Source organism: Rhinatrema bivittatum, chromosome 16 (genome assembly GCF_901001135.1).
Source record: "Rhinatrema bivittatum chromosome 16, aRhiBiv1.1, whole genome shotgun sequence".
In the NCBI taxonomy this organism is placed as follows: Eukaryota; Metazoa; Chordata; class Amphibia; order Gymnophiona; family Rhinatrematidae; genus Rhinatrema; species Rhinatrema bivittatum.
The window spans coordinates 48,758,263-48,778,207 of NC_042630.1; the positions used below are offsets into that span (position 1 = coordinate 48,758,263).

General features: G+C 46.0%; 1 pseudogene; it reads left to right on the plus strand.

Annotated features, from left to right (window-relative positions):
• The first annotated feature begins 979 nt into the window (after positions 1 to 979).
• The window catches only part of LOC115077639, a 101,372-nt pseudogene continuing 82,406 nt past the window's right edge, over positions 980 to 19,945 (plus strand).

Below are 19,945 nucleotides of genomic sequence, written 5' to 3' on the forward strand. Positions count from 1 at the left end.
GAGGAGCTGGAACCCTAATCAAGCAGGATGTTTGGAATGTGGACATGAAGGACACTTTAAGCCCTGGGTTCCGAGGAGCTGGAACCCTAATCAAGCAGGATGTTTGGAATGTGGACATGAAGGACACTTTAAGCCCTGGGTTCCGAGGAGCTGGAACCCAAATCAAGCAGGATGTTTGGAATGTGGACATGAAGGACACTTTAAGCCCTGGGTTCCGAGGAGCTGGAACCCTAATCAAGCAGGATGTTTGGAATGTGGACATGAAGGACACTTTAAGCCCTGGGTTCCGAGGAGCTGGAACCCTAATCAAGCAGGATGTTTGGAATGTGGACATGAAGGACACTTTAAGCCCTGGGTTCCGAGGAGCTGGAACCCTAATCAAGCAGGATGTTTGGAATGTGGACATGAAGGACACTTTAAGCCCTGGGTTCCGAGGAGCTGGAACCCTAATCAAGCAGGAAGTTTGGAATGTGGACATGAAGGACACTTTAAGCCCTGGGTTCCGAGGAGCTGGAACCCTAATCAAGCAGGATGTTTGGAATGTGGACATGAAGGACACTTTAAGCCCTGGGTTCCGAGGAGCTGGAACCCTAATCAAGCAGGATGTTTGGAATGTGGACATGAAGGACACTTTAAGCCCTGGGTTCCGAGGAGCTGGAACCCTAATCAAGCAGGATGTTTGGAACGTGGACATGAAGGACACTTTAAGCCCTGGGTTCCGAGGAGCTGGAACCCTAATCAAGCAGGATGTTTGGAACGTGGACATGAAGGACACTTTAAGCCCTGGGTTCCGAGGAGCTGGAACCCTAATCAAGCAGGATGTTTGGAACGTGGACATGAAGGACACTTTAAGCCCTGGGTTCCGAGGAGCTGGAACCCTAATCAAGCAGGATGTTTGGAACGTGGACATGAAGGACACTTAAGCCCTGGGTTCCGAGGAGCTGGAACCCTAATCAAGCAGGATGTTTGGAACGTGGACATGAAGGACACTTTAAGCCCTGGGTTCCGAGGAGCTGGAACCCTAATCAAGCAGGATGTTTGGAACGTGGACATGAAGGACACTTTAAGCCCTGGGTTCCGAGGAGCTGGAACCCTAATCAAGCAGGATGTTTGGAACGTGGACATGTAGGACACTTTAAGCCCTGGTTTCTGAGGAGCTGGAACCCTAATCAAGCAGGATGTTTGGAACGTGGACATGAAGGACACTTTAAGCCCTGGGTTCCGAGGAGCTGGAACCCTAATCAAGCAGGATGTTTGGAACGTGGACATGAAGGACACTTTAAGCCCTGGGTTCCGAGGAGCTGGAACCCTAATCAAGCAGGATGTTTGGAATGTGGACATGAAGGACACTTTAAGAGAGAATGTCCTCAGATACAGAAAGAAGAGAAAATGTTCTCAGTGGTTGAGAGTGCAGATGAATAGAGGAGTCAGGGGCTGCTAGTTTTAAGGTCCTACCGAGAGCCCTTGATACATTTAAAGGTAGGACCAGGAAAGGAGGAAATAGTTTTCTTAATAGATACAGGGGCCACAGTTCTAAAGTTTAGAACTTGAAAGGACAAGGCAGTTAAGGGATTAGCAGCAGAGAGGAAAAGGAAGGGTGACTGGGGGATGCAGGAAAGTGATTCCAGGTGAAGACACTAAAGGAGGAGAAAATGCCATTCAATGAATTAATCTTTCAGTTTAAAAACAGACTGGTGAGGAATTAAAAGATACTAAGAAAAAAAGTTTAATTTTATTTACAGTGCATTGAAATCTGTTGTCAATACAGGGAATAAATATAGAATTGAATGAGTTCTTCCTTTTTACGAAGAGCTTTGTTTTTTTTGAACAGGGAGTTACTACTGTAAACTTCTTTTTTTTTTTTGAAGGTGTGAGTAAGTGTAACTGATGGAGTAAGTTATGGCATGGTAATGTTAAAAAGTATCATATCCTAATGATACCAGATGTAATTACTGTAATTCCTAGGCGGGCAAGGTTTAAGAGCATCCGAGACCAAGTTAAAATATGAGGAAGGAGGTGGAGGAGAAGGGAGTGAAAATCCACTTGCCATGGCTAACTGGTTTCTCTGCTTGTGTAGGAAGCAGAATCTGTCCACTTTGTGATTCAGTTTGGAGGCAAAGAGTCCTATCGTTGGTTGACCCCCAGTGTTGAAAGATTCTGGTCATTACACCAGATCCAGGGACCACTCGTGGGGCTGGAACTGATGACTGAGGTGATCTGTAACTATATTGTGTATCCCTGCTAGATAAGTGGCCCAGAGAAACATGGAATGTGTCAGGGCCCAGTCCCAAATCTGCGCGGCTTCTTGGCAAAGGAGATAAGAGCCTGTACCACAGAGCAACTGTGTTGTCTGTTTGTATGAGAACAGTCTTGTGTGAAAGGCAGTCCTTGAATGCATATAGGAGCAGATTTTAAAAGGTACGTGCATGACCTACATTTGTGTGGGCTACCCGGCGCGCACAAATGTGCGCCCGATTTTATAAGATGCGCACGCAGCCACGCGCATGTTATAAAATCAGGGGTCAGCGCGCACAAGGGGGTGCACACTAGTGCACCTTGCCCTCTGAGAGATCAGCTGGCTTTCCCCGTTCCTTCCCCTCCATGTCCCGCCCCCCAGCCCTAAAGAACCCCACCCGTACTTTTGATTATGAAATTAAGCCTGCCAGCCGAGTTTTGTGCCGGAGTCCTTTGCCACACCTCCTGGACCACCCCGTCCCACCCCCTGCCCGCCCATTCAGAAAATCCCCAGGACATACGTGCGTCCGGGGGCTTTATGCGTGCCGCCAGGCCTTTTGAAAATAGGCCCAGCGCGCATAACCCCCCTATGCACGTAAATTCTTTAAAAAATCTACCCCATAGAGCATAACGTATAGCTCGAAGCTCCAGGAAGTTGATTTAAAATGTTGCTTTGAGTTTTGTCCAAGTACCTTGAGTCTGAAGATTTTCTATATATGCTCCCCAACCTAACGATGAATGCATCTGTAGTTAAGATTACTTGTGCAACTGGTTATTAGAACGGTAGACCTGTTAGCAAGTTGTTCGTGTTCGGCCAGCAGAGGAGAGATGAACGTAACTGGGGGGCTATTTGAATTGGAGACTACAGTGGTTGAAAAACTTGGAGCCACTGTGATCTCAGTTCATTGCGTTTATTCTCATGGCTTATTTGGCCATAGGGGTGACAAGGACCATGGAAGTCATGTGGCCCAGCATTGTTGGGAACTGATAGGCTGAAGCTGTTTTCTTTGCATGCAGAGATCTTGCTAGTCCGGAGAGTGTGTCTGCACAGTCTTTTGGTAGGAAGGCCTTTTATACATTGGTGTTCAATTCTGCTACAATGAATTGTAGAACGCGAGATGGTGTGAGGTGGAATTTTTGGTAGTTGATAAGAAATCCCAAGTGAAGCAGATTGTGAGCTTGAGAGAGTCGAGAGCTCCTTGTTTCGACTGGTTCTTGATGAGCCAGTCGTCAAGATAAGGAAAAACGTGTGTTTTTCTTGCATAGATGGGCCGCAGCTACTGCTAGGCACTTTGTAAATATGCCGAGGCAAGTCCGAAGGGCAGAACCTGGTATTGAAAGTGTTGATGACTCACTAGTAAATGCAGGTACTTGCAATGAGGTGGGAATATTGGAATGTGAGTGTAAGCGTCTTGCAGATCCAGAGATCGGAGCCAATCTCCTGTTTGAAGAAGGGGAAGCATGGTGCCTAAGGACACTATCCTGAATTTTTCTTTTCATAGAAATTTGTTGATTTCAGAGGTCTAAGATGGGGCGGAAGCCTCCTGTTTTCTTTGGAATGAGGAAATAGCAGGAGTAGAATAGTCTGCCCTGCTGAGGTCAGAGAACAGGTTTCACAGCCCTGGCTCCCAGGAGGGTGGATTATTCTTTTTCTAGAAGAGTGGCATGATCTTTGTGTACCCAGAGGGAATTTGGGGGGGATCTTTGGGTACCGTGTGAAAATCCAGATGGTAACCTTGGGTTATAATGGATAGTACCTATTGATCTTTGATGTTTGTCCAATTAGGTATAAAATAAGAAACCTGGCCTCCAACTGGTAAATTTTAATTTGGGTTTCTGGAAAGGCTGCTGTTCCTTGGGAGTTTTTCAAAACCCAGATGCTTGTCCTGTCTGTGGGGGAGGCTGAGGTCTGGATGCTTTTAGATGCCTGGGATGACATCTTTGGGATGGATTCGTTGTTCTCCCATGAGGAGCTGGTGGATAATACCTGTGTGGTCAATAGAATGGCTTTCTTGTGTCTTTCCTAGATTGGTGTCTTGCAGAAGATGGAGTTTCTGCAGTGATTATGGATAGTTGGCGCAGAGTTTCGTTATGATCTTTACGTTGCGCAACTGCATCTTGCACTTTTTCTCCGAATAGGTTTTCACCAGTGCAAGGAAGGTCAGCTAACTTTTTCTTGGACCTCAGGCCTGAGGTCGGAAGCCTTCAACCATGCCCATCTTCTGGCATTAATGCCAGTCGCTGCCATTCTGGAGGATGTCTCGAACGAGTCGTAGGCTGCATGTACCTCGTGCTTCCCAGCCTCAAGACCTTTATATGTATGATGACGCTGAGGGTGTCCTGATGCTGTTGTGGAAGAGTTTCTGATAGTTCTTGAATCTGCTTCCACAAATTTCTCTGGTATTGCATCATGTACAAATGGTATGAGGCAATTCTTGATAAGAGCATGGAGCCTTGGAACATTTTACGTCCTAAATTGTCCATAAACATTTGCTCTTTGCCAGGAGGTGTAGATGAATGTGGACGGATTTTCTTTGATCTTTTTTGTGCTGACTACCATAACAGATTGATGTGGGAGTTGAAGTTTTTGGAACCCAGGTATATGCTGCACCAAGTATGTAGCATTAGTTTGTCTGTTTACCGGTGGAACAGAGCAGGGATGTTCCCAAAGTCGATGTTTGAGGTCAACTAGGACTTCATGTACTGGTATAGTCACTATCTCTTTGGAGGCATCCACAAATTGGAGGACCACCAAAGTCCTGTGTCTGGTGTCATCTTCTGTTAATAATTGAAAATGAATTGTGTCTGACATTTCCTTTATGAATTTTGAGAGGGAGATGTCCTCAGATGGTGACTTTCTCCTTTCCTCTGGTGGAGATGGGTCTGATAAGATATCTTCTGTAGAAGACTCAGTATCTACATCTTCCCAGGTATCTGACAAGGTGTGTGATTGAGGACTAGAAGGAGGGATGAAGACAGTGAAGGATGTAAAGTCATCGATGGATCCTTCGATGGTTTTAGCTGATACTTCGGTGGCATCGATGGTAATGGATGTGGAATCGATGGAAGAGTCAGACGGCTCGGTCCCGAGAGTCCTGACAGTCCCAGCATTGGCTCAGGCATCGGTGACTGTGGGTCAGAGTCCATGCCTTCTTCATCAAAAGATCCTGGAATCAGTATCTGTTTCAGATGCTTGGTCAGTGCCTTCAGCATCAATGGCGCGGGTTGCGTCGGTAGGGCACAGATCAATGTATCGAGTCTGAGCAGAGGTGTGAGAATCGATGTCTCCAGCATTGGTGGTGGTGTGAGAACTGGCACTGGTGGATGTAGTTCTCAAAGGGCATCGATGACTGTCTAGTGGATAAATCCATCCAGTTCCTCCCGTATAGCTGATGAAGACAGAGCAGCTATAGGGGGTGGAAGAGTAGGTGCAACTGGCTCTTCCACAGGTCCCTGTGGTGGCACAGTAACCAGCACCGATATCGGTGGGGATCGCCTTGGACTTTGTGGTGTCGAGGGTGAAAACGGCTCCTCTAACCTAGTCCTATTTGGGGGCAGCTCGATGGCCATCGAAACCACTCCAGAAACCGAGCCAGCACTGGGTATGGAATCCCGTCAATGCCAATGTTTGTTTTTTCTCAGTGCTTGGTTCTCTTTTTCTCTAGTGCCAAGGTAGATTTGGTCGACGACTTTGGAGTCAGAGACAGGCAGTCACCACTATCTTCAAGTATCCAGCGGGTCTTTATTACCACTTTTTTAGATACTCCTGCCGGTGAAGAATGCATCAATGTCTAAGGAAGTAACGATATTTTGGACAGGCTTTCCATTTTTTCCAGGTGGGCCCATCTGCCTTTAGCTGTCATTTCGGTGCATTGAGGACAAGATGAAACATTATGTCCTGCTCCCAGGCATAGTATGCATTCGTCATGGGGGTCAGTGATCAACATCGTACGAGGGTAATTTGGGCACTTTTTAAACCCAGTTGTCATGATGACAAAAAGTTAAGGCCGGACAGCCGTCGACAGCCTTCAGGCACAGAAGGGACGGTGAAAATGGTATCGACCACACTAATGTTTTATTCACCGATTGGAGAAATGGAATTAAAGTGGGATACCCCTATGAGGGGATAGTTTTTTGAGGAAATTTTAATACTTTTTCCGTGAGGAAAATTGTGTGAAGAATCACACAGGGCTCCTAACCATGAGGCTAACTGCAGCACGGAAAAATAGATACTGAAAGGAGACCCCTGTGGCTCGAGGGATAATGGCATGCTGGGCATGCTCAGTGTGCCAGTCAAAAGTTTCTAGAAGCTTTGACAAAGTTTTCCGTGATAGGGCTCCATCCAGTGATGTCACCCATATGTGAGGACTATCATCCTACTTGTCCTGAGATAACAACAAATTTCCAAATTTATGTTAGAATGCAGGGCATCCTGGTTTCTAAGTGCTTATCCCTGGCATTGCTTCGGGTAATAACTCACCCCAGGAAGGAGCTGGGAGTATACCCCTATCAGATGATGTTTGGCCTGCCCTATATGGGGGGGGGGGGGGGAGAGGGGGTGTTGGGCTAGAGAAATACCAGTGTTCGAAACAAAGGACCTATTTCTAAAGAATTATATACAGGCACTGTCTTCTTCTTTATTTTATTTAAGAGAAAAGGGACTGTTGGCTCAAACCCCTCCACTGGACTTTGTGGTACACAGGTTCCAGCCTGGAGACTGGGTGTTGATAAAACTGTGGAAGGAGCCTAAGCTACAGCCAAAGTGGGAAGGACAGTTTCAAATCCTTCTCACCACAGAAACAGCAGTGCAGACAGCTGAGACAGGGTGGATTCACCATTCTCGAGTCAAGGGACCTGTGGAGCTGCTGGCAGACCCTTCCCAATGGAAAGTGACTAACACAGACAATCTGCTTAAGATAAGAATCACTAGAAAAGACTAAAGAAGTTTGCATGAACAGTTATACTTTGTACATTCATTTGGGCTGGGATCCTGGCCCTGATGACACCCTATTTGGGACCCAGTGACCAGGTTTAATATACTTGCTGTTGTCTCTTGTTATTGGTTGGTTATAGTTACTGCTTGTTCGATGTAAACCAAGTTGATTTGATTTGTATCAAGAAAGTCGGTATATAAAAGCCTTTATTAATAATAATAATAATAATAATAATACTGTGTGAACCATTATTAGATATATGGACTACGAGGCCAGGAACATTCATCGTGTGGGAGGGGGATTTCTGTGGATTAAAGGGGATAAGAGTTGAGAAAGGGGATGTATCATTAACTAGACCTACCACTGGGGAATTGGTAACATTCTGGTATATCACTTATGAGGACCTAGGAGGCAGGAAGTACCCGTGGTATTTAAGGAAAAGGGAAGAGAGAATTCTCAAATTGTTTGTTTGAGCTAGTTTGCATAAGCAACTCTGAGATCCCTGCCTTGGGGCCCATAAGGTGGCCTTTTCCTTGAGAAATTTGCTTTAGCCCTCAGCTCCCATGTGGACATAGGAATTAGAAATTGGGATATTGGTACTATTGATGATCATAGGATTGATCTTCATTTTCTGGATGCATAGAGAAACATTGTGCAGGAGGGAAAAATAAGACGTTGTGGGTTACTCTGTGGGGAATGATTCTGCTTGGGTGGGTGCCAGGATTTACTATCCTGACCTACAGGTGGGGAATTACTTGGGGGGGGGGGGGGGGGAATAAGGCAACACACACACTATTTAAGGTATATGTTGAGGATATGAGAATACAACCAGGCCCCAGGTTATAAAAATAGACACCTGCACACTAATAAATTGCGGGGGAGGAGGGGGGGACTAGAAAAACAACATCACTATGCAGGAGATAAATATTTGAGCCCTAAAGGGGATTGCCCCTATTGGTCTAATGTCTTCTGGATGACTGAACCAAATGATTGGATGGCACAAACCAGCTCCCCGCCCCTGATCTTCATGTTTAAGGGGCTCTTTGATTCAAATTTTCAAATTAAAACCTGTAACTCAGTATACATAACTAACAAAATGACCTATTTGTATGAAGAGATTAATGGAAAAAGGGTCCAGAAGTCAATGAATGAAAGATAATTTGGGATAGGGAAATCCACCACAGGGAAAGACCCAACTGACTGATGTATTGGAATACTTGTTAAGAATTCACCTGCCCCAAGGTTAGTTTCCACAGTTATGCCTGCCCACCTCAGCCTTTCAAGCCTTCCTTGAATGACCCTAATGTAGTAAAGCTGATAGCTGTGAATGATTTAAGAATGATCCTTGAGACAGAAACAGGATATGGGGAGGTAAATGCCTGGTGGAATGCATAAAAAATAGAGTAAAAACTCTGAATAAGAGCAACTATTATGCGTGTGCTTCTGGTAGACCCACCACACAGATAGTGCCATTTCCTTTTGGTTGGAATGACAATCCAGAAGGACTTGAGTGCATCCTGGCATTATATCAAGATGAAATGGCTTGGTACAATGTCACCTGTAAGTCTCTAGCCCTCCTATTCCTGGCTCTGAAGCCAAACAAGGGGCAGCAGGTGCTTCCAATATTTTCTCCAGGTCGTGGGAACCACACTGCCTGCCTCTCATGGCAGGGGTCAGAGTTTGACCAGGAAGTGGGAGAAATGGACACCTGTATTGCAACCTGGAATGTGACGGAATTACTGGAGGTTGGAAATTACTCAGGCTTGAGAGTAGCGAGAGCTGACCTGTGGTAGTACTGAGGAAGAAGAGTAATAAGACCTACACTGCCCACTAATTGGACTGGCACTTGTGCAATTGTACAATTGGCAATTCCATTCACCCTGGCATTTAAAAGGGAGAAAATAGAGCACAAAAGAATGCGAAGAGACGTTTTAGGACATCCTTTGATGAAAGGGTATACTTACTCTATAAGAGTGCCAAGAGGAGTCACTGATGAGTGAAAGCCCGGAACAGGATAGCAGCAGGGATGGAATCCAAGATAAAAAAATGTAGATAGGATACATATATCTATTATAATCAGCAGAGATTCAACAACTATACCTGAGATGCAGTGAAAGGGATTGCAGAACAATTAGATGCTACTAGTAGAATGGCCTGTGAAAATAGGATGTTCTTAGACATGATGTTAGCAGAAATATATGTAATGCTAGGGGAAGAATGCTGCACCTTTGTTCCATCTGGGAAGGTATTATTGGGTATAATCACAAGAGCCTTGCAAGGTCTCACTACTCTAGCAGAAAACTCTTGGATAGATACCTTACTCATGGAGTGGTTGAAATCAAGGTTTGGAAGGTGGAAGGATTTAGCAGTATCAATAATCACCTCCTAAATAGTAGCAGCGGGAGTATTAGTGGCACGAGGGTGTTGTATTATCCCATGTGTGCGAGGACTGGGGCAAAGACTGATTGAAAAAGCAATTACTAAGAATAGGCTGCTAGAACCCCCTCCATATGATGATGCAATGCAATTAATAGATGAAACGGAGGCATCAGAGGGCCCAGGAAATGCTTGAGGCTCTAGAAGCATCCTATGAAGGATTGTGTAGCTTCTTCAATGGTTAAGACAGGGATAGTGTATTCCTCTTCTTTCTTTTGTTTTATTTTCTTTGCTTCTTATAAAATGGTTTACATGAGAAACTGCAAATTGCTAGAAACTGGCTTAGCTGCATGCAAAAAACTTACAAGAGAAACCCAGCAACCCCTCTGCCTCTTTCCCCCACTTCTTTACTTGCAAAAATAATGCATAAGAACAAATTAGAAACCACAATCTACTTAGAGTAGCACATATAGTACAGACAGAGAAGGGAGCATGTGAACAAGGGATTGTCAGAAAGAGAGGAATGTTGCTTCTTTAGCAGTTGGAAGGAGGCAAGCAGAGCTAAGACTGTATCCCTCCCCATACCTGGCTTCAGCAAAAATTGTTACATAGAAAACCTTAACTTAGAAACTGCACGTAGACAAAGGCATCATGAACAGTACCTTATTGGCTAAGGGAATTTGCACATACAAAAGGGAAAAGGGAGGGGAAAAAGGAGGCTTGCATAAGCAAGAAAAAGTGTATAAAATGTTCTGCTTCAGGCAATGGGGGTGTGCCTAATTCTGTATGATACCTGCACTTGCAAGTCCGTGAATAAAACTTATACTTATACTGTTTCACTAAACATCTGTTCACTCTCCTTCCTTTCAAGAAGGATGTGTTTGCTTGTTTCTTTCAACCAGCAAATGGCTTTGTAAATTGCCCTTCACAAGACCAATGGTGTTTTCATATAAGAGAACTAGAAAACTCGTACCTTCATTGGCTGCTTCTGCTGCTGTGTTCTCAGCTGCTCTCCTGCTGCATTCAATGTTTCTTCAGGTCCTCCAAGTCTCAGGGGCTTCGACCATCCCCTCTGGCAGCATTGCACAAGGATGTCTGCTCTGCATCAACACCCTGAGCACAAGTAGGGCATCCCCAATAGGGTTAGCCAATGCCTTTCTTTCATCAGGACAGCTTGATCCAGTGTTGGATTTGTAGTCCTACTTTTCTTGGGAAAATCAGTGAGGTAAAATAAAGTGCTGTGTAAATCTGTTCTAAAACAATAGCACCAGTTGGTGACCCTAATCCTCCATAGTGCCCCTGCTCCCCTGCTTGCCCAGCTCAGCACTGAGGGCAGTTGGTGACCCTAATCCTCCATAGTGCCCCTGCTCCCCTGCTTGCCCAGCTCAGCATTGAGGGCAGTTGGTGACCCTAATCCTCCATAGTGCCCCTGCTCACCTGCTTGCCCAGCTCAGCATTGAGGGCAGTTGGTGACCCTAATCCTCCATAGCCCCTGCTCACCTGCTTGCCCAGCTCAGCACTGAGGACAGTTGGTGACCCTAATCCTCCATAGCCCTTGCTCCCCTGCTTGCCCAGCTCAGCACTGAGGGCAGTTGGTGACCCTAATCCTCCATAGCCCCTGCTCCCCTGCTTGCCCAGCTCAGCACTGAGGACAGTTGGTGACCCTAATCCTCCATAGTGCCCCTGCTCCCCTGCTTGCCCAGCTCAGCACTGAGGACAGTTGGTGACCCTAATCCTCCATAGTGCCCCTGCTCACCTGCTTGCCCAGCTCAGCATTGAGGGCAGTTGGTGACCCTAATCCTCCATAGTGCCCCTGCTCACCTGCTTGCCCAGCTCAGCACTGAGGGCAGTTGGTGACCCTAATCCTCCATAGCCCCTGCTCACCTGCTTGCCCAGCTCAGCACTGAGGGCAGTTGGTGGCCCTAATCCTCCATAGCCCCTGCTCACCTGCTTGCCCAGCTCAGCACTGAGGGCAGTTGGTGGCCCTAATCCTCCATAGCCCCTGCTCACCTGCTTGCCCAGCTCAGCACTGAGGGTAGTTGGTGACCCTAATCCTCCATAGCCCCTGCTCCCCTGCTTGCCCAGCTCAGCACTGAGGTCAGTTGGTGACCCTAATCCTCCATAGCCCCTGCTCCCCTGCTTGCCCAGCTCAGCACTGAGGACAGTTGCCTATAATCTCTTGACTTTCTGGTCTCCAAGCAACATCCTCCACTGTGACATCACCATATCTGATGCCTTAGCAACATAGATTATGATGTCACCAATCCTCATAACACAACAAAATCAAGAAATATAAAACAGCTCCCATAATACTGAAACCTTACAAATAAATATTTCCAAACAGCTGACACATCAAATGACACTTAATTTAAAACCTTATTATTTTTCTTTATTATCCCCTGTTCTCTATATTTGGAACTTTTATATTTTCAGTCACTCAGAGAATGTCATGGATTATTAGGGGTGGAAGGGGTCACACAATCTTTTTCCTCTTTATCATATACTCACACATTGATTTTCTCACACACATGCCCCCTCTCCCACATGCTTTGAGAGAGTCTGGGGACGCTGGACAGAGCAGAGAGGAGCTCACTGGGCAGGGGGGAGGGGCTGCCAGCAATGCAAGCTGGAGAGAGGAAGACACTGCACAGCTTTAACCCAAAATGATGAAATAATATTTCAGTGTTGCTCTGACTGTCTCAATTCATGGATTGAAATGCAGTTACTTTGTAGTTCTTCAATCACTGCTAATTGAATAGTAAGGATTTAATACAAAGTTTGATACTGGTGAGAGTTTGAGAGGTTTTATCTCTGAACTTATTCCAAATCTGTATTTACAAAGAGAGTTTCAGCCAGACCCAGAGACGTATGGCCAGGTGAGCCAAGATAATGCTTCACCCCCGGTCCACTGGAAGGTCTGATCAACCTCTGAATAATTAGAATCCTTTAATCTACATGGGATTATTCCCCATACACCACTTACATTTGGCTACCAGTTACTGGATTTGAAATAGAAATAAAGACCCCTGCATATACAGACAATAGTCACCAAGGAAAAATCTGGTACAGGTAAATTTGAAAATCGGTGATCACAGAATGTCCATAAACATGAATGTCAACATCTGCTTGTTTTAGAATTTGAAGTTTAAAATGGAGGAAGAGGACTTCAGATGACTTAGAAAATACCCACTGCCTTCCAGTACTTCTGCTCTTTTATTTATTCCTGTGCTCCTGGCTCCTGTCCAGCTCTGGGTCTCTACCATTGTTCTCATCCTTGCCTCTCCAGCTATTCACCTTCTGTCTGGGGAAGCCTCTGATTGCCCAGCCCTGATATCCCTGACAGCCTAGGAGCCCAGTTCCCTCTATGCTAAGCATGTGAGCGACATGGTCACTCATATGATTATTTTCTGTGTACTCTTTACTGAAATGCAATGCTAATACTGGCACAGAAAAATTGGTTTTAAAAAGTGTTACTCATCTAAAAAAAAAGGATTGCACACACCTAGTAACCATTGCTAAGAACCTGAAAACTACAATCCTATCATCCTAAAATAATATAAAAAAAAATACATTTACACCCCATAATATCACCATCAGAAAAGTAAATACAATACTTTTAAAGAGAATATTAATAATATTAAAGATAATAAGTTAACTTAGTATTCCAGTCTGGTATTCTTGTTTCCATTGTTCCTGCCTATTAATCCTGTTCCAGTGCTTCTGCTCTTTTATTTATTCCTGTGCTCCTGGCTCCTGTCCAGCTCTGGGTCTCTACCATTGTTCTCATCCTTGCCTCTCCAGCTATTCACCTTCTGTCTGGGGAAGCCTCTGATTGCCAAGCCCTGATATCCCCGACAGCCTAGGAGGCTGAAAATAGTCTGTGTAATCACTGATACATACACTGTTTCCTTCTCCTTACCTAAATACCCATCCCTTCCCCCAACCAGGGAACACTTCTACCTAACCCAGGTCACAGTCTGTGTGCTCTGGAAACCTGCAGGTACCTTTAGCCTGGCAGAGGAAGGGGGAAACCTTCAGACCTGACAGTTTTCTTACCCAGCAAATGGCTTTGAGAATTACCCTCCATAAGACCAATGGTGTTTCCATATATGAGAACTGGAAAACTCGTACCTTCATTGGCTGCTCCTGCTGCTCTGTTCTCAGCTGCTCTCCTGCTGCATTCAATGTTTCTTCAGGTCCTCCAAGTCTCAGGGGCTTCGGCCATCCCCTCTGGCAGCATTGCACAAGGATGTCTGCTCTGATTCAATACCCTGAGCACAGGGGGTTATCCACTGCCTCTCTTTCATCAGGACAGCTTGATCCAGTGTGGGATTTGTGGTCCTGCTTTTCTTGGGAAAATCAGTGAGGTAAAATAAAGCACTGGCTTCATCTGTTCTGAAACAATGGCACCAGTTGGTGACCCTAATCCTCCATAGCCCCTGCTTACCTGCTTGCCCAGCTCAGCACTGAGGACAGTTGGTGACCCTAATCCTCCATAGCCCCTGCTCCCCTGCTTGCCCAGCTCAGCACTGAGGACAGTTGGTGACCCTAATCCTCCCTAGTGCCCCTGCTCACCTGCTTGCCCGGCTCAGCATTGAGGACAGTTGGTGACCCTAATCCTCCATAGCCCCTACTCCCCTGCTTGCCCAGCTCAGCACTGAGGACAGTTGGTGACCCTAATCCTCCCTAGTGCCCCTGCTCCCCTGCTTGCCCAGCTCAGCATTGAGGACAGTTGGTGACCCTAATCCTCCCTAGTGCCCCTGCTCACCTGTTTGCCCGGCTCAGCACTGAGGACAGTTGGTGACCCTAATTCTCCATAGCCCCTGCTCCCCTGCTCCCCCAGCTCAGCACTGAGGACAGTTGGTGACCCTAATCCTCCATAGTCCCTGCTCCCCTGCTTGCCCAGCTCAGCACTGAGGACAGTTGGTGACCCTAATCCTCCATAGTCCCTGCTCCCCTGCTTGCCCAGCTCAGCATTGAGGACAGTTGGTGACCCTAATCCTCCATAGCCCCTGCTCCCCTGCTTGCCCAGCTCAGCACTGAGGACAGTTGGTGACCCTAATCCTCCCTAGTGCCCCTGCTCCCCTGCTTGCCCAGCTCAGCATTGAGGACAGTTGGTGACCCTAATCCTCCATAGCCCCTACTCCCCTGCTTGCCCAGCTCAGCACTGAGGACAGTTGGTGACCCTAATCCTCCCTAGTGCCCCTGCTCCCCTGCTTGCCCAGCTCAGCATTGAGGACAGTTGGTGACCCTAATCCTCCCTAGTGCCCCTGCTCACCTGTTTGCCCGGCTCAGCACTGAGGACAGTTGGTGACCCTAATTCTCCATAGCCCCTGCTCCCCTGCTCCCCCAGCTCAGCACTGAGGACAGTTGGTGACCCTAATCCTCCCTAGTGCCCCTGCTCACCTGTTTGCCCAGCTCAGCACTGAGGGCAGTTGGTGACCCTAATTCTCCATAGCCCCTGCTCCCCTGCTCCCGCAGCTCAGCACTGAGGACAGTTGGTGACCCTAATTCTCCATAGCCCCTGCTCCCCTGCTCCCCCAGCTCAGCACTGAGGACAGTTGGTGACCCTAATTCTCCATAGCCCCTGCTCCCCTGCTCCCCCAGCTCAGCACTGAGGACAGTTGGTGACCCTAATCCTCCATAGTCCCTGCTCCCCTGCTTGCCCAGCTCAGCAGTGAGGACAGTTGGTGACCCTAATTCTCCATAGCCCCTGCTCCCCTGCTCCCGCAGCTCAGCACTGAGGACAGTTGGTGACCCTAATCCTCCATAGTCCCTGCTCCCCTGCTTGCCCAGCTCAGCACTGAGGACAGTTGGTGACCCTAATCCTCCATAGCCCCTGCTCCCCTGCTTGCCCAGCTCAGCACTGAGGACAGTTGGTGACCCTAATCCTCCATAGCCCCCTGCTCTCCTGCTTGCCCAGCTCAGCACTGAGGACAGTTGGTGACCCTAATCCTCCATAGCCCCTGCTCACCTGCTTGCCCAGCTCAGCACTGAGGACAGTTGGTGACCCTAATCCTCCATAGCCCCCTGCTCCCCTGCTTGCCCAGCTCAGCACTGAGGACAGTTGGTGACCCTAATCCTCCATAGCCCCTGCTCTCCTGCTTGCCCAGCTCAGCACTGAGGACAGTTGGTGACCCTAATCCTCCATAGCCCCTGCTCCCCTGCTTGCCCAGCTCAGCACTGAGGACAGTTGCCTATAATCTCTTGACTTTCTGGTCTCCAAGCAACATCCTCCACTGTGACATCACCATATCTGATGCCTTAGCAACACAGAATATGATGTCATCAATCCTCATAATTCAAAAACAACCAGGACGTATAAAGTATAGAAATATTCAAATAGAAGATCCCTTACACCCAAATTTATTCTGCCATAATTAAAAGTATGTAATGCCCCTTTAAGGAGGAAAAAAAGACCTCAGAACCCAAGTGTAAGTTTTGTACAAAACTTATACACATTTATGGGGTAGCTCAATCATCGGTGTTTAGAAAACCTGCCCAAGTGCCTTTATTAATATGTTTCTTTCTGTTTATATATTTTTTTCTTTGTTATTAAAATCACTGTTTAATTCTTCCTGTGATATCCAAATGAAATATTTTCCATAAAACTTCCTCATCTGAAATCATGCAAAGCTTTCTGATAAGTTCACATTTTTTTAGGCTCAAAATAGCTCAAACGTTTTTGAAAAACCAAAACTTATCTTGAGGTCTCAAAAGACTGTTGGCTGTTGACTTGAAACCAATCTCACTCGATAGCCTGCATGAAAATACAGTGCATGAAACGTTTGGGACTCTTCATACCAGAGGTCTCTCCACGCAACTACTCGTATTATAGATCAAATGCAGACGTTAGCTAGCGTTTCGCTGTTAAGCTATTTCGAGGCAATAGGATATTTATGGTTTTGATCCAATGCATTCTTACTTCACTTCTTATGGTTCATTCCTTGCAAGAAGTGAAGGCTTATGGTACCTCTCATTAGGTGCCTGGGTGCTAGTGCTACTCTCAATCACTGTAGTGGCATGAGCCCTCCTTCATCCCTATGTAGCTTCTGGCTCAGTTGGCCACTCATGATATCCCAGGAGCCCCCCCCCCCCCCCCCCGGCCAGTCATACCCCCCAGGACTGCCCAGAGCACTGGACAGCCCAGCAACAATCAAAGGGGGAGGGGCTGCCAGCAAAGGAAGCTGGAGGAAGGAAGACACTGCACAGCTTTAACCCCAAATTATGAAATAATATTTCAGTGTTGCTCTGTCTCAATTCATGGATTGAAATACATTTACTTTGTAGTTCTTCAAACCTGGACTTTTCGCATACTTTTCCAGCAAATAAAAGAAGACTTTTTTCCTCAATCACTGCTAATTGAATAGTAAGGATTTAATACAAAGTTTGATACTGGTGAGAGTTTGAGAGATTTTATCTCTGAACTTATTCCAAATCTGTATTTACATAGAGAGTTTCAGCCAGACCCAGAGACGTATGGCCAGGCGAGCCAAGATAATGCTTCACCCCCCTGTGCACTGGAACGTCTGATCAACCTCTGAATAATTAGAATCCTTTAATCTACATGGGATTATTCCCCCATACACCACTTACATTTGGCTACCAGTTACTGGATTTGAAATAGAAATAAAGACCCCTGCATATACAGACAATAATCAGCAAGGAAAAATCTGGTACAGGTAAATTTGAGATATTTTAAGATGCACACAAATCGGTGATCACAGAATGTCCATAAACATGAATGTCAACATCTGCTTGTTTTAGATTTTGAAATTTAAAATATAGGAAGAGACCTTCAAATGACTTGGAAAATACCCACTGCTTTTAGTAGCATGTTCCAGTACTTCTGCTCTTTTATTTATTCCTGTGCTCCTGGCTCCTGTCCAGCTCTGGGTCTCTACCATTGTTCTCATCCTTGCCCCTCCAGCTATTCACCTTCTGTCTGGGGAAGCCTCTGTTTGCCAAGCCCTGATATCCCCGACAGCCTAGGAGGCTGAACATGGTAGGTGTAATCAATTATACATGCACAGTTTCCTTCTCCTGACCTAAATACCCACCCCTTCCCCCAACCAGGGATCACTTCTACCTAACCCAGGTACAAGTCTGTGTGAGCTATGGAAACCTGCAGGTACCTTTAGCCTGGCAGAGGAAGGGGGAACCCTTCAGATATGACAGTTTTCTTACCCAGCAAATGGCTTTGAGAATTACCCTCCATAAAACCAATGGTGTTTCCATATATGAGAACTGGAAAACTCGTACCTTCATTGGCTGCTCCTGCTGCTCTGTTCTCAGCTGCTCTCCTGCTGCATTCAATGTTTCTTCAGGTCCTCCAAGTCTCAGGGCTTCGGCCATCCCCTCTGGCAGCATTGCACAAGGATGTCTGCTCTGATTCAATACCCTGAGCACAGGGGGTTATCCACTGCCTCTCTTTCATCAGGACAGCTTGATCCAGTGTGGGATTTGTGGTCCTGCTTTTCTTGGGAAAACGGGTGAGGTAAAATAAAGCAATGGGTTGACCTGTTCTGAATAAATGGCACCAGTTGGTGACCCTAATTCTCCATAGCCCCTGCTCCCCTGCTTGCCCAGCTCAGCATTGAGGACAGTTGGTGACCCTAATCCTCCATAGCCCCTGCTCCCCTGCTTGCCCAGCTCAGCACTGAGGACAGTTGGTGACCCTAATTCTCCATAGCCCCTGCTCCCCTGCTTGCCCAGCTCAGCACTGAGGACAGTTGGTGACCCTAATCCTCCATAGCCCCTGCTCCCCTGCTTGCCCAGCTCAGCACTGAGGACAGTTGCCTATAATCTCTTGACTTTCTGGTCTCCAAGCAACATCCTCCACTGTGACATCACCATATCTGATGCCTTAGCAACACAGAATATGATGTCACCAATCCTCATAATTCAAAAACAACCAGGACGTATAAAGTATAGAAATATTCAAATAGAAGATCCCTTACACCCAAATTTATTCTGCCATAATTAAAAGTATGTAATGCCCCTTTAAGGAGGAAAAAAAGACCTCAGAACCCAAGTGTAAGTTTTGTACAAAACTTATACACATTTACGGGTTGCTCAATCATCGGTGTTTAGAAAACATGCCCAAGTGCCTTTATTAATATGTTTCTTTCTGTTTATATATTTTTTTCTTTGTTATTAAAATCACTGTTTAATTCTTCCTGTGATATCCAAATGAAATATTTTCCATAAAACTTCCTCATCTGAAATCATGCAAAGCTTTCTAATAAGTTCACATTTTTTTAGGCTCAAAATAGCTCAAACTTTTTTGAAAAACCAAAACTTATCTTGAGGTCTCAAAAGACTGTTGGCTGTTGACTTGAAACCAATCTCACTCGATAGCCTGCATGAAAATACAGTGCATGAAACGTTTGGGACTCTTCATACCAGAGGTCTCTCCACGCAACTACTCGTATTATAGATCAAATGCCGACGTTAGCTAGCGTTTCGCTGTTAAGCTATTTCGAGGCAATAGGATATTTATGGTTTTGATCCAATGCATTCTTACTTCACTTCTTATGGTTCATTCCTTGCAAGAAGTGAAGGCTTATGGTACCCCTCATCAGGTGCCTGGGTGCTAGTGCTACTCTCAATCACTGTAGTGGCATGAGCCCTCCTTCATCCCTATGTAGCTTCTGGCTCAGTTGGCCACTCATGATATCCCAGGAGCACCCCCCCCCCCCCCCGGCCAGTCATACCCCCCAGGACTGCCCAGAGCACTGGACAGCCCAGCAACAATCAAAGGGGGAGGGGCTGCCAGCAAAGGAAGCTGGAGGAAGGAAGACACTGCACAGCTTTAACCCCAAATTATGAAATAATATTTCAGTGTTGCTCTGACTGTCTCAATTCATGGATTGAAATGCATTTACTTTGTAGTTCTTCAAACCTGGACTTTTCGCATACTTTTCCAGTAAATAAAAGAAGACTTTTTTTCTCAATCACTGCTAATTGAATAGTAAGGATTTAATACAAAGTTTGATACTGGTGAGAGTTTGAGAGATTTTATCTCTGAACTTATTCCAAATCTGTATTTACAAAGAGAGTTTCAGCCAGACCCAGAGACGTATGGCCAGGTGAGCCAAGATAATGCTTCACCCCCGGTGCACTGGAAGGTCTGATCAACCTCTGAATAATTAGAATCCTTTAATCTACAGGGGATTATTCCCCCATACACCACTTACATTTGGCTACCAGTTACTGGATTTGAAATAAAAATAAAGACCCCTGCATATACAGACAATAGTCACCAAGGAAAAATCTGGTACAGGTAAATTTGAGATATTTTAAGATGCACACAAATCGGTGATCACAGAATGTCCATAAACATGAATGTCAACATCTGCTTGTTTTAGATTTTGAAATTTAAAATATAGGAAGAGACC